Source organism: Cygnus olor, chromosome 13 (assembly GCF_009769625.2).
Source record: "Cygnus olor isolate bCygOlo1 chromosome 13, bCygOlo1.pri.v2, whole genome shotgun sequence".
In the NCBI taxonomy this organism is placed as follows: domain Eukaryota; kingdom Metazoa; phylum Chordata; class Aves; order Anseriformes; family Anatidae; genus Cygnus; species Cygnus olor.
In genome coordinates, this window is record NC_049181.1 from 2,529,369 (window position 1) to 2,538,951 (window position 9,583).

The 9,583-nt window shown below is 44.0% G+C and overlaps 1 protein-coding gene and 1 long non-coding RNA gene across 6 annotated transcripts in view; both read right to left on the bottom strand.

Annotated features, from left to right (window-relative positions):
• Positions 1-342, bottom strand: part of HDX (highly divergent homeobox) — a 48,746-nt gene extending 48,404 nt beyond the window's left edge. Inside the window, exon 1 of one of the 4 annotated variants that reach the window (XM_040572410.1) lies at positions 190-322. The gene's annotated coding sequence lies outside the window, so the exon portion shown is untranslated. Of the gene's footprint in view, positions 1-189 lie in introns of all 4 variants that reach the window. The other 3 variants (XM_040572406.1, XM_040572412.1, XM_040572411.1) reach the window with 3 other exon arrangements.
• Positions 343-542: 200 nt separating this feature from the next.
• LOC121077349 lies at positions 543-8,499 on the bottom strand. 2 transcript variants are annotated; one of them, XR_005823993.1, is made up of 3 exons: positions 8,299-8,499; positions 7,830-7,942; positions 543-1,606 (listed from the first exon to the last, which is right to left on the bottom strand). It is a non-coding gene; the product is annotated as an uncharacterized LOC121077349 (long non-coding RNA). The 2 variants fall into 2 exon arrangements; XR_005823992.1 differs by lacking the exon at positions 543-1,606 and adding an exon at positions 1,787-2,350.
• Positions 8,500-9,583: the final 1,084 nt, after the last annotated feature.

The window sequence follows — 9,583 nt, forward strand, 5'->3', positions numbered from 1 at the left end:
GCCCGCGCGGCGCCCCCCCGCGGCCCCCCCTCTCCCGCCGGCCCCGCGCCGCCTCCCGCCCGCCCGCCCGCCCCGCGCCGCCCGGCCCGGCCCGGCCGCAGAGCCCCCGGGGGGCCCGGGCCGCCCCCGCCCTTTGCCCGCCGCCCCCCCCCGGGCGTCGCCCGGCCGCCGGCCCCTCGGCGGGCTCACCGTGCTGCGCGGGGCTGCGGCTGCAGGCGGCCGGGGCTGGGCGGGTCCCGGCGTCACACAATGAAATCAGCGGCCCCGATCAGCCATTCTCAGCATGATCGTGACGTCAGCGCAGACAGCGGCCAATGGCGGCGCGAGATCAGCGCCGGCCGGGACAGCGCGCACCCGCCCCCCGCCCGGGGGGGGGGGCCCGCGGCCGGGCTCGCTGCGCGGGCACGGCGCGGGGCGCGCGCACGGCGCGCGGGCACGCCCCCTGCGGCCTCCCCTTGAGCGGCGCGTCGCGCCCGGCGGCACCGAGCGCGTGCGGGGCGAGCCGTGGCCTGGGCCCCCCCCTGCCCCTGCCCCTGCCCCTGCCCCTGCCCCTGCCCCTGCCCCTGCCCCTGCCCGGCCGCGGGGAGCTCGGCGCCGGGCTGCGCGACAGCGAGCCTCGAAGTCGCACAGAGCCCTTACCTGGCACGGAGTCGCCTCGTGGCCGGGCGGGGAGGGAGCTCTGGAGATCGCCCCGTCCAACCCACCAAGCACCCCGAGCGCAGTGCGCGGGATGGCGGCCAGGCGGGCTTTGGATGTCTCCAGAGGAGGAGGCTCCACAACCTCCCTGGGCAGCCTGGCCCAGCGCTCTGTCACCTCACAGGAAAGTCTCAGGTGGATGTGAGGCCCCGTTGTGTTCACCACAAAACCTCCAGGCACGCCGCGTTCCTATCCTGAACAGTTCACGCCACAATTCCCCACATTATCAGACACGGTTAATCGCGTGCCATGGTGTTGGGCAACCTGGCCTTGTCCAACATCTCCGTAGGACTGAAATACAAGAATGTCACTGGTAGGCAGGAAAAAAGCGGTCAATATGCGCGTATACTCAACTTACAATAAGTTATTAGTCATGTTGAAAGACCTTAAAACCAATTTTAGACGTACTCAACTTCCACCGTCTTGCCTATGGGTTCCCATGCAGCAGCAGGATGCGCTGCGTGTTCGCTCGCTCACAACTGAGGTACATTCTTCGCGAGTAGCCTTTCGTAGTTGAATAGTAGTTTGTGTTCTGTCCACGTTTTAATTACATTTCCTCCGCCGCATCGGAAAATCGATCAATCAATTAATAAAGCTTAATTTAGCTAAAGATTTTATGTTACTGATACTGTTTTCAGCGAAGTGCCAGACTTTACTTAGTTTTACCGCTTTATATAGCAGAAGATGGACCAAGGCAGCTGATGAGCCTCCAAGAATTCCCCCTGGTACTGCACATCTCCCCTGGGGTAGCTGATGCTGACCGCTCTGCGCCTCCTGACCAAGAGCCACGGAAACCCCAGCCGCCAGCTGCGGGTGAGGAGCCCACCAGTAGGACCATGAACAGGCTGAGGCACGACGGGGCAGGTCCCCTCAGGCCTGGGTGCTGGCTCTCATTTTCTTCTCACATTATCTGGGGTTTGGGAAAAAAATGGTTAAGACCGTCTCTCAAAAATCCTCTGAAAAAGATAGTGATATTTGGTAAAATGCAGCTTATTAAACTTTTTAAATGCTGAATAATAGAAAGTAATACTTCAAGGGCTCTTGTCTGACTAACAATGGGCTCACAGGTGCTCTTTCTACAGCTTATATCAAAAAGTCACAGAACCATTCTTAAAGGAGACATCAGCTGTGTACTTACGTTATCAAAGAATCTAATATGCAGACGTGGGACCACGTAAAAGATTTATGGATCACAGTAACAGGAATTTGTCTCGGTATAAAAGGTAAGACTGAGCTTAAGCAGAAAAGTCTATATTCAGCAAGGAGAAGAGGAAAGGAAAAAAGGATAGTTGAAAAATACTGTAATGCTAGTGGTAGGAGTGGGGTAGAGGAGGTGCGCTCCATAATACATAGGAATTACTTTAAAATATAGAGGAGTAAACTGAACATACAGGCTAAAAAAAGGTAGGAGACAGACAAGCAAGTCAAAGGGTTCCTGCTCTGAAAGTGCTGGGACAGGCTGGAAGCCAGGAGCTGTATCTTGGGGACTTTCGCTCAGAACATCACGTCAATGCTTTTAGAAGAAAGCCTTAAAACCACGCGGTGCCTGAGGTCGCTGTTTACAGCAGCTGAGTGACAAGCTCCCAAAGAACTTCACACTAGCTACTTCCTTCCCTGGTAGCGCCTCTCAGTGAGACAAACCTTGAGGGAAAAGCTGTGACAGGATGAAATAAAACAAATATTCTTCTATTGCAACCAGATCCACATGCTTTCTCTTTCATTAATAACAGATTTAAATTAACAGAGGCTGGCAAATTGGTCCAGTGGTTTAAACAGTAGCCCGGGACATAAAAGGACTCCGCACACGAGGGAATTAGCATCAAAGAGAGACTCTCTGATGTAGCTACTTTGTATTAGCTCATTAAACTAATTAGCTCAGCTTACTATTAGTTACTTGGCTCAATACGGGTTGCTACTTCCACACGGTGGAGAAAGAATTCCTCAGAAGGACGGCACTGGGCTGAGTCTCCAGGCGCTGTGGCTGCGCATTCCCTGCCTTCAGGGCAGCTGCTGGGCGCTACTCTCACGCTGTTCCCATGAACAGATCAAAAGCCCATTTCGTATTCCACAGCCAGGAACCAAACTGTAAAATCACACCAATCTTCCCACCCCCCATCCCATGCTCTTCCCCCTTTTCCCAGCAGCTCATGCCACGTTCAGATTCCTAGCAGATCGTGCAGGTCTCTGTAGGGATGCACAAGAAGCATCCCACGCGGAGGGGCTGATGTGTGGCCCCAGCAGCTACACCAGCTGCTCCACACCTGGACACGTGGCCACACGCTTTAGAACAACTGCTACCACCATTTCTTGGCTTTCTGTTGAATCTGGAAAAGAACAGGAATGCCAAGTGAAAAGGAACAGTAAAATGTACCATCACTAATTTGGGTTGCAGTTTGGTATAATGATTCCTGATTGCAAATGAGTAATTTGCCTTTTACCTTGAAGTAAGGCATAAAATCTTGCAGTTACGTAGCATCAGCCCAAAAAGGGACCTGATCCTGTCATTAAATTTGTCCTCTTGTCCCCCAAAAAAAGTGTCAAACTTGTGCTTGGGAAACTGTATCCAAGAATCAACATTGAAAAGTGCAGTTATCCCAGTGCTTGACAGTCCTTCCCATTAGAAAAAAAATTGCTAACATTCATCCTGAATTTTCGACTAAGTTACATTGAACCCACAGAGCAGATTTATTAAACTTCAGACTGGTCACGGTAAAAAACTCATTCACGCCTTTCATTTTGTCAGAAAACTATTCTAACAGTTTTCTGAGCAGTCCTTCAACCAGTTTGGAGGCTTTGTTTCCCCAGCTTCACTGCAAGAACACTGACAATGCCAAAAGCCTGGCTAGAGTCAAGATATATGACATTCACTGCTTCATGTCTCCACAAGGCTCATTACTCTGTCAAAGAGGAGACTTAGATTGTTTTGACATGATTTATTTTGGAGAAATCCAAGTTGCCTGCTATTTATTTACTTGTTTCCATCAAAATGTGCGTGCTGTTCTTTTTGTATCAATGCAATCAGCTTTGCACAGGTGGGAGCAGCTCAGAAAAACAGGCCTTGGGGGTTGGTTGCCTGCCTTATCACGGATTTCCTTCTTGATGAGCAGTCACTTGAAATGACAGCGGTGGTAGCTGCCTGTTTTACAGATACGTTATAAAGACACACTAAAAATTGGGGGGCATAGGGGTGGAATTAAAGAACTGCTAAATCAGGGGGTTCCTCGTGAAATAGTGATGGAGAAATGATTACAGTGTGTGAAACTTTGTAAAAATGTTGATGTGGAAAATTCCATACAGCACCTTGTCTTGCATCTACAAACACAGCCAGAAGTAGTGGTCCACTGAGATTTACAAATTTTCCATCTTCTTTGAACTTGGTTTTGCCACATTAATTAAAATTAACTGTTAATCCTCACCCAGTGCATAAACAAAGCTCCCATAAACTGAATCTGCAAATATGTCCCTTATGCTCATATGCAAAAAACAGCTGGTGCTTGAGGAAAAAAAAAAAAAAAACACAGAGGAGCCTGTCTGTGTATATACTTTACAGATTTGTTCCACTTTTTTACTTCTTGGGATATTTTTTATGAAGATCAAGAATGCGGTTTCTTTTTATTTTTATTACCTTTAAGTATTTTTCTTGCGATGGGCCATGCAAATTATCAACTTGTGGAACACATAAAAATGCTATGCACCAAAAGTGAAGAGAGAGAGAATTATTGAATACTGGCTTCCCACACATTAGTATTAATAGCATAGACGTTTTAATAGCACAGAATTTAAAATAAATAAATAAATAAAATATTTAAAAATAAAAATGAAAAACCAAACCAGTGGGGGCAGGAGGAAGAAAAGACCTGGGGAGGGACCCTATTTTTTTTTTCCTGCCTTTGATTCCTGTGCAATTGACCCGTTTTAAAAAGCCTTTACAAACAAATCCCATATTCTTCTGGACTGTGTGGCACAGAATCCACCAGTCTACTGTCTCAGACTTCATTACTACAGACTTCCCAAAAAGAGGGGCATTTGTTTTCCAAAGTAATAAAAAATTATACCCCACAACCAGTAAATCTTCTTGAAGCCAATCACTCTCCTTTGGATGCCTCCATTTCTTTGCTTTCCAGGCCAGGACGCAGCTGTATGTTTCCAGTTTAAAGGAACTCTTCAGAGTCTCCCTGCTTTTCAGAACATTACCGAAACTTGCTCCATTCCAGGTTAACCACACTACCACTCTCACAATTTTTCCTTCCAGTACGTAAAGTATCGTAAGTCCAATCTACTGATGCATGGAACAAAATGAAATGGGTTCTTCTCCTATCTTGCTCACACACAAGTTTATTTGTGATATCAATAACAGCGAATGTCAGTCCGTACAGGCCCCCTGGCAATCCATACATTCCCCCTTTTTGGTAATGTAACACCTCACTGCGATCCCCTACTCAACTGGGAAGTTGAATCATCTAAGAGCAAAGCAGAAGAAATACTTATTGCCCATGATTTTTGAAAAAATGAACTGAGGAAATTTTGAAATGCATTCCTCAGAGCGTTTATTAGGTTAAGCAGCAGTTTAGTTTTGTTTGATTTATATTTTTCCAGAGATTAAGAAGGTTTTCCTTAATTCAGTTTTTCTTAATTTAGGTCTCCCACACACGTGTTCCTCTCTTGCTTCTTTTCTAACTGTGGACCCACACTTTTGTGTGTCCAGAAAAGCTCACGGCTATCCCCATTGTCACCAGCTCCTCACCTTTATTCTGTACCCCTGACCAGCCTGAAAGGGCCTGCAAAGAGGTTTTCCCCCTAATAACAGGATAAGTACAAGTGTTGTTCTAAGTCCTTGAGAATAAAGGAGATAGCCATCACCCACCAGTTTATTCAATTATTTCTTCTTGGTTTCGTCGTCTTGTTTGAATTAGCGAAGGTAACTCTTCGCCCCTGTCATAGCATGCCAAAGTAAGGGAAAGCAACAAAACCACAGAATATAGAGTAGATTTAATTCTAAAAGATAGAGTATCATAAAAGCAAAGATGAAGACAAGAGCCATCAAGTATGCAGATAATACAGCACTACAAAGCGTCTCATGCTCCTCGACAGCTCCACATTTATGTTGAATAAGGGTGAGGGATTCGGAGGAAATTCTTTGAAGTAGAAATGGTGAACATTTCTACCATAGGCATGGAAAGCATGGAACTGCTAAAACAATATAAACACTGCTCTTGCTAAACCCACAGCCTTCACATGACCTTTCTGGGTTTCCAAAAGGACAAGACCAGCTAAACATCCTAGTTCTGTCACCACAGAATCCAAGAAGCTAAAGAAATCATAGACACAGCTTCCATCCATGTTCAGTTGATCCAGCTATCAATTTGCAGGTGGAAGTTCAAGAGAAGTCAAAGAGTTGCCATCTTTACTGCATAATCCTGCAATTCTTAGTGTACTTGAAGCAAAACCATCCTACACAGCGGGTATTCTGCGCTAAGAAGGAGTGCTACTGTCTAAAAACTTTTAGGCTGCAAACTTAAAGTGTTTAAATTCGTCCTCACCTTTCATTCAGTATCTTTACAAACTCCACCATATGCCATTTTCAAAAGGCTGGCTGTATGTCACACTGAAATGCCTCTTGACATTTTTGGAAGTGGAAAATCAGCTGCGTTCCTGAACTGTTCCTCGGTTTACTGTCTTTTCTTCTTTATTTTTTTAATGTGAGAGTAGCAGGGGTTTGTGTTTTTTGTTTGTTTGTTTGTTTATTTGTTTGGTTTTTTGGTCTACAGTAAAAGACATTTTCACCCTTAACTATTTCATAAAAAATTATTTTCTTATGTATATTTCTAAAAGCACAGGCTGGTTCCTAAAGTTTGGTGAGACCAAGTATACCTGGTGAAATGTCCTCCTTGGGAGAGAACCCTTGTCTTTTGTAGATAAAATATCCTACTTTGTTTAATCCCATAGCATCGCATACATTTTGCAAAAAGACTGTAAGATTAAATCTTATCACAAACTGCTATCACTCATTAGAAACTTATCTTCATAAGAAATATGTTTACAAAATAATCTTCCATTTCTGTCTTTGAGATAACAATGACATTGAAGTATTGATGGTTTGATGGCAAATAATTTTCCCCCTTCTACTAACCCTGTGATTTTACTTTATCTACATTAAAAGGAAAGCGTTGCAGGCACTTTCGTATGAATCACTATTTGTTTAAGCAATTTCTTTAAAAGAAGTCCCACTTGTGGTAGGACTACATTCTTGATTCCAATCTGTTTTACTTCATGCGTATAATCTTGTTTAATCTCAGTCCAGATAAAATGGAATGGTGGAACACTAAAGGGAAGATTTTTAAGAGGAGGAGGCGGTTATACTTCTCCCAATCGCTGCAGCTATCTACTGGCAATAGAGTTTGTACTCTTGGGTTCCTAATAGATGCTTCTTCTTGAACAACCCTATCTAGAAAATGCCCTTTTATCTCTCTTTAGTCAAGACAGGATGCCAAATCTTTTTTAGATACCGGCTTAGCCGCTGTCACCAATGCTCGTTATCATAAGGCAATGCTGCTCTGGTGATGCACTTGAAAGCAGCATTTGGTGCAGAAATAGAGTTGTCTCCTTGTAAAAGAAAGATAAGAATACAGGAGCACAGGACAAATGTGTTGGATAATATCAAAAGCCTTTTTAGCCTAATATCCTGTCTCTGACAATGGCTGACCGTAGATGTTTTGGGTTAAAGAACATGAGTAAGTCACACGTAGAGTGCTCCACTCATTTGTAATTCAAGCAATCAGTGTTTTAGATAATAGAAATACTGTTTTTATCATATTTTATTGCACCAAAGATGAGCCGTTGGAATTTGAATTTCCTGACAGTACCAACATATTGCTATTTGCCACATGCCTGCTGGCACAGCGGGAACTTCCAGCTATGAAACCTAGGATATTTATGAAACAGGTTTTCTGTTGCTACTTTAGGCTTGTAAAGTGCATCAGTTTCATGCTGTTGGGTCACTTACAGTTTTCTTAATTAATATTAATCATCAGTGTTCATCAGCATCAGTAGCTAATTTTGGTCCTTCTATTTCCAAAGAAAAAATGGTATTTTATATGCTATCATTTAAAAATAATAATATACTATACACTCACACGGACATTTTGATCCATTTTGTCTCCAATGTCTTCTGTTGCAGGAATCCTGTTGCTTCATCCAGTACAACATTTCATCACTCGTCTTCATTCCACCTTATTTTTATCATGTACTAAATAGAATCAAAGATCAAAACAGCATTGTTAGACTTTAAAAGTAAGTCCCTATTTAAAGGTTCATATTTCAATAATCTCATTCACATGCCCTTTTTATTATCAGATGTATTTTAGGAGTATATTTTATATTACTTGGAATGACTGTAGGTAAAAAATAGCAGTATTACATTAGTGGATATATCAGTTTCAGCAAAGGTATGAGTTATTCTCTTTTATTCTGTAGGGAATAAAATCAGGGAAAATCTGCATTGCATTAGAGTCTTATTTACCATTGTTCTGAAAGCTGGCTTTTCCTAAAGAGATGCAAAACTGCCAAAAAAAAATCTACACTAACACATAAAGATAATAATACCTGGTGAATGATGTGTAAACTGCTTGCTCTATAGTGGCATACAGAGTGACGCATACAGTCATGCCACTGTTAACAATGCAACTGAGACTTGGGGTTTGGAATACGTTGCCCTTCCAGCATACGATCAAATGCAACAATTTTGAGTCAGAGTAAGGTCTGCACCACCAACACATGATCTGCTCTTTAGTCAGCTTGTCTCTTGGGTTCCTCTAAAAATCCTGGTAGAAAACTCAAATGCGCATTTATATCCAACCATCCAACAACTTAGGTTACGTTTAAGCAGGCACAGTAGGAGTACATGTACGGGTAGCTGGACAGCACTGATTCACAAGAGAGTCTTAGCTCATCTGGAATGACTCCAAGAATCATTCAAATTAAAAAATTTGAACTGGAAAAGGTGCAGGCAGTGGCATCTGGAAGGACAGCCAGACATGCTTGCGTCTTTCTAATGGGATGGTTAAGGTACCAGTGGCCCAGAGCAGCCTCACCGGGGGCTCCACGCACCCTCTGTAAGCCCCTGGTATGCCTCGGTCCTGGTGTGACACCCTGCCCCATGGGAGCCACCTCTGCTGTGCCCTGCAATTACATGAAGAGTAAAACAATATATATATATATATATATATATATTTGTTGGTATAATATGAAAAAAAAAGCTGTTAGTAGTCTATTTCAATAAATACCCCAAAGGAAAACCAGCAGCAACCTGTCACGCTACACAGTTGATGGATTTGCTTGGCCGACTTAAATCACAGTGATTATCTTGGATTCACAGCTAACAAGAAAGGTGCAGCATGCTGCAACACATCAAGCTTAAGCTTCCATTAACTAATCAATTTCTAACTGTGGGAATTAAAAAAATGGAGACTCAAGCAGTGGTCAACACGTCATTCTTGTACAATTTCAGAGGAAGCATTGCTTCAAAGCTCAGGTTTTTAACAGCCTACTGGAAACGGGACTACAAAGGAGGTGCCAAATGCCACTTTGCTTGCTAAGGGAAAACAGCTCCATGAAACAGGCCCGTGAACGGGCCGTGAAGAGCTAATGTGCTTTTGTAAGTATAAAGTATGGAAATAAATAAATTAATCATATTTTCCATCCGTCGGATGTTGTAGGTACAGCACAGCAAACTGCATGTCTCTGATGCTTTGCGGTAGGAGAGAGATCCTTTGTGTGTCTTAGAGAGGGGAGAGAAAGGTGGCTTTGTGCCATACCACAAACATATTTTTCCCTGAGCTACTTGATACATCTACAGACACGGTTCAGTGTTATGCAGGTATGTCATTGT